Here is a 6,000-nt window from a genome sequence, read left to right as displayed (position 1 = left end):
ATAACAAAACAGCCTAGGGACCTGATATTAGGCCTGTGGCATGCTTGGATCAAGGGCTACCAAGTTTGTTCAAATGAATGACCTTGACCTTCATTCAATGTCACAGGGGTCAAAAAGGCTAAAAATTTTAAACGACTTCTTCTTAATAACCAAAAAGCCTAGAGACCTGATATTGGGCCTGTGGCATGCTGGGATCAAGGGCTACCAGGTTTGTTCAAATGAATGACCTTCACATTCATTCAATGTCACGGGGGTCAAATAGGCTAAAATCTTTAAAAGACTTCTTCTTAATACCCCAAAAACCTAGGGACCTGATATTTGGCCTGTGACATACTGGGATAGAATGCTACCAAGTTTGTTCAAATGAATGACCTTGACCTTCATTCAAGGTCACAGGGGTCAAAAAGGCTAAAATCTTTAAACGTCTTCCTTCTTAATAACCAAAAAGCCTAGGGACCTGATATTTGGCCTGTGGCATGCTGGGATCAAGGGTTACAAAGTTTGTTCAAATGAATGACCTTGACCTTCATTCAAGGTTACAGGGGTCAAATAGGCTAAAATCTTTAAACGACTTCTTTTTAATTACCAAGAGGCCTAGGAACCTGATATAAGGCCTATGACATACTGGGATAGAGGGCTACCAAGTTTGTTCAAATGAATGACCTTGACCTTCATTCAAGGTCACAGGGGTCAAAAAGGCTAAAATCTTTAAACGACTTCTTCTTCATAACAAAAGAGCCTAGGGACCTGATATTGGGCCTGTGGCATGCTGGAATGAAGGGCTACCAAGTTTGTTCAAATGAATGACATTGACTTTCATGCAATGTCACAGGGGTTAAAAAGGCTAAACATTTTAAACGACTTCTTCTTAATAACTAAAAAGCCTAGAGACCTGATATTAGGCCTGTGGCATGCTGGGATCAAGGGCTACCAGGTTTGTTCAAATGAATGACCTTGACATTCATTCAATGTCACGGGGGTCAAATAGGATAAAATCTTTAAAAGACTTCTTCTTAATACCCCAAAAACCTAGGGACCTGATATTTGGCCTGTGACATACTGGGATAGAATGCTACCAAGTATGTTCAAATGAATGACCTTGACCTTCATTCAAGGTCACAGGGGTCAAAAAGGCTAAAATCTTTAAACGTCTTCTTTTTAATAACCAAAAAGCCTAGGGACCTGATATTTGGCCTGTGGCATGCTGGGATCAAGGGTTACAAAGTTTGTTCAAATGAATTACCTTGACGTTCATTCAAGGTTACATGGGTCAAATAGGCTAAAATCTTTAAAGGGCTTCTTTTTAATAACCAAGAGGGCTAGAGACCTGATATTATGCATGGGACATGTTGGGATGAAGCGCTACAAAGTTTGTTCAAATGAATGACCTTGATTTCATTCAAGGTCACAGGGGTCAAATAGGCTAAAATCTTTAAAACACTTCTTCTTAAAAATCAAAAGGCATAGGGACCTGATATTGGGCCTGTGGCATGCTGGGATCAAGGGCTACCAAGTTTGTTCAAAAGAATGACCTTGACCTTCATTCAAGGTCACAGGGGTCAAATAGGCTAAAATCTTTAAACAACTTCTTTTTAATAACCAAGAGGCAAATAGACCTCTAATGTGCTTAGGGATGATATAAATTCTTATTTACTCTTTTTGTTAAGTATGACCAGGTTGCAGGTGAGCGATTCGGGCCCATTGGGCCCTTGTTCTTGATTATTCATTTTGAGTAAACGGAGCTTGCTGCTTTATAATAGACCATACAGAATTGAGGGATCCAAAGAAGTGGTCTTTCGATTTTTGTATACGAATAAGGGGAAAAATACAGACTATTTGAGTGGTGTTCGAAGTGGAAAATACAAGTGAACGTGAAAGTGTCATTTTTACTAACTTTAAGAAAATGCGTGTCGATTTTAACTAAGGAATGAATGGCGTGGCTCTTACGAATGTATGGTTGACGGATTCGTTGTGTTTTAGTACCCACATCAGTCGTACCGTTTCTAAAGCTTTTCGTATGCTCGGTTTTATAAAACGCGCATGTAAAAGTTTTAAGCAGGTGTCAGTTTTAAGGTGTTTGTATATCACTCTTGTGAGGAGTCATTTAGAATACTACTGTCAGATCTGGTCTCCTTAACAAACATATTTAATCCATCGTGTAGAAGTTGTCCAACGAAATGTGTTTTAAGTTACATGGTCTCTCTTTTTATTCTTACCTAGTCAACCAAATGTTTTGTGTAGTCTCTAGTCCTATTCAGTTTTATTGCCAGCGTAGTAGAGTTAAAGTGTACACGGAATGGTTTGGTATATATGGCTTGATAAATGCGACTTTGGTTAAAATTTATAATGGGGAAAGTACGAGTTTCATAGCGATTACGGTATTAGAGATAATGCGACTTTTCTCTAGAACACACCTGAAGCCCCAAGCCATTGACCCCGATTCGGGACCCCCGACCTATGACGTCACGAGGACAACGGGACCTATTCTACTCGCATAAGATAGAGAGGCGATTTTTGGTGTCTGCCATCTAATATAAACTATCTGTTTGTAAATATCGATTTTGAAGACACAAATACCTGTGTACATGTCCGATACCTATTTAATGTTATCATTAATCACAGACATGAGTTTGGAAAACGCTTGAAAACAGGGATGTATACTATGCATACATGTATATTGATGTACAAATGTACCTGTCTTAGATAAATGAACATCTCTACGCGATTGCAGCATAATTATACACAATAAAATGTTCATAATAATTCACGTACGTTGTACATTTGAATATTATATCAAGGATTCTTGATTCTGTTATCCAAAGCCCGACTCGGGTCTTTAAATATCTATCTGGTCAAACACGCTTAACAAATTTCTGATTTTTTTTATAAACCTGCCCATACGATTAAGTTATGATTCCAAACAGAATTTTACATCTACTAATTGCGTTATATCTGAAATCGATCTATTTGTTTTTTGACGAAATACATTCACCTAAGTTCATTCATTAGTGTCTGTTTTTTGACGAAATACATTCACCTAAGTTCATTCATTAGTGTCTTTAATTGAAAAATAAATCATGCTCGGGTCAGGCGAAAACAATGAGACTGAAGAAGTCTATGTGACAAGTCTAATCCAAGTAGCTACGATGGCCGAGAGCGGCCTGCCATTATTTTTTACAAAATAAAAATGTCATGACACTTTTTAGTCGAAAAGTGTCGGGCAAATAATTTTTTAATAAAAAAAAATCTGTCATGACACTTTTCAGTCGAAAAGTGACATGACATTTTTTGCTCAATTAAGGTATATGGAATTTTTAGGAGTATACGAGTATCCTATTTCAGCTGTGCTTTCTCACGGTCATCAGGTTTTGTGGGATACCTTAGAGCTGATAAAACCGTTGTAATTAATTTGCCAGGGTTCAGGTACGCATAGCAGCACATTGTTTTATAGCAACATTCAGTGTTTCGAAGACTATCCAGCATGTACATGTAAGTATCAACATCGTTGTTTTTAAATAGCACCAAATTAAGCAATAAAGTTTCTATGACATTAAAAAAGTCGTTTATTTTTTAAACTGGGCAACGAGATGTTGAAAGTCCCAATATCAAATGTATTTCAAAAATCCTAAGGTAAGCACTCCCCATTGAATGTTACACTATAAAGTTCGTCAAACAGAACGCTTTTTACAATGCACTTTTGCATTTTATATGTGATTTATCAACCTTACACTTGTAATTACTTGCCGTAGAACTTAGAGTACCAGACAATAAAAACTAACGAATCATTCATGTGTAATCAATCGTTACAGGAGACTCTGGTGGAAAGAATACTAATTTTCTTTTTTTTTCTGAATAAAATATATTTAATTATAGGGAACTATGCTACGAATATATTATTTCAATAATGTAACTAGCATTAGTCATATAATAATTACAGATATTTTGGATACTGAGTAACATTTCTCCAGATATACAATCAGAAGTAAAACGATAACGTACATGTAGCATGAAATATTACACCTACACACTATGAAAGTTCAAATTCTGCTTTTTATTTTGTTAATCAACATTGTATAAATATTCTCTCATCTCATAGGTACAGCACTATATATATAGGGAATTATCATTTTTCCTATTTCATATTGTGATAAATACTGTTGTTTGCCGCGTTTACCTTCGGTGCTGTATCGCATTGACATTCCTCTTATTCCTCTACCTCATAGTAAAAAATGTGTCATGACACTTTTTGACTAAAAAGTGTCATGACAGATTTTTTTTTATTAAAAAATTATTTGCCCGACACTTTTCGACTAAAAAGTGTCATGACATTTTTATTTTATAAAAAATAATGGCAGGCCGCTCTCGGCCATCGTAAGTAGCAGATATCAAGTACAGAACAAAAACAGAACTTTAAGTAAAGTAATAAGGGATTTATTACTCCCAAGCGAAGCGAGGGGGTAATAAGTCCCGAGTGACGGGAATTCATGGGGGTTATTGTGGAGTCAATTGTGGTAGCAAGACATTTATTGGTCACACTTTTCCTTTATGAGAGGTTGAAAGTATGCATGCAGTTATTCCGAATAGCCAATGTCGTGCTGCATTAATCTCTATACCTGTATACTGCAGTAACTAAAACGCGTGTTCAACCGAGACTAATGAGGGGGCTAACCAGATTACGTAAGAAAGGTGTTAAGTGACCTGTCACGCTTTGTTGATAAGCTCGCATCAGGTGTCAAAAGTAAGATCACAGGTAAGTTAGCGATGGACCATCATTAATGATGAGTGGTCAATTAACATTAAAAATGAACTAGCAAAAATTGGATAAGCATACCTCTGGAATGATAGATACGTTGACTGTTATACATTTAATATTATTGAGAATAGAATGAATGAGGTATATAGACAAGAGGTTATCAACAATATAAGTAATACACCACGAGGTATACTGTATAAACATTTAAATGATAATTTTTGTTTACAATTTTATTTAAGAAAGCCTATTAACACTGTATATAAAAAAATGTTTAACCAAAATAAGAATTTCGGCACACTATCTGAATATTGAAAAGGGTAGAAAACAAAACATCCCACGAGAGAATAGATTGTGTACATGTTGTGATTAAAATGAACTTGAAGATGAATATCACTTTCTATTACAATGTTCATTTTATGTTGATTTACGCCAAAAGTATATTAAGAAATATTATTACAGAAGACCAAGTGTTTTTAAATTTGTTAAATTATATAGCGTTAACAACGTTAAAGAATTACAAAATACTGGTAAATTTATTCATTTTGCTTTTAAGAAAAGGTCAGAAAAGTTAAAAAGTTGAGACATTTGGCTGGAAATTTATTATCTATTATATAAATCACTCTCCATCTCATTTGTTATATCAATTGTATATTTTACATGATGTAATTTGTACTTATGGACCGTAAGGTCCACGGAATAAAATGAATTGAATTGAATTGAATTGAATAAAATTGTTGTATAATGTAATATTTGTTTACACTTAAAAATCCCTGGTTTACAGTGAAATATACCGTTCCAACATAACGTATAACAAGTGTATCAATTACTAGTACAGTATATATTTCAGAAAGACTCATTATACATATGTCTTGTGTATATGTTCTGCTTACACGTAAATATATTTTTATAACAAAAACTACAAAATTATTTACAAATGGCATGTCGAAAAAGAACAATGCAAATATGTTTACATGCAAATATGCGTTATCGGTATATGAAGGTAGCTGAATAGTATGCATATCTTGACATATTTTCTGAATTCAAAGTCAATTTTAAATAATCTTCACAAAATCTGTAAATATGATCCTAAGGAAATATTGTTCAATGCGTTAACATTTTTATTATTATGTATCTCAATTAGAAATTACTTATACTCTTAGACCTCTGATAAAGACGTAAACAAACCCGAAACGTCAGAATTTTGATATTTCTGAAAGTTGCTAGATTTCGGATATCCATTTTTTAAC

This window comes from Argopecten irradians, chromosome 5, assembly GCF_041381155.1.
Source record: "Argopecten irradians isolate NY chromosome 5, Ai_NY, whole genome shotgun sequence".
NCBI classification, from domain to species: domain Eukaryota; kingdom Metazoa; phylum Mollusca; class Bivalvia; order Pectinida; family Pectinidae; genus Argopecten; species Argopecten irradians.
Note: the sequence above shows the minus strand (reverse complement) of the source record.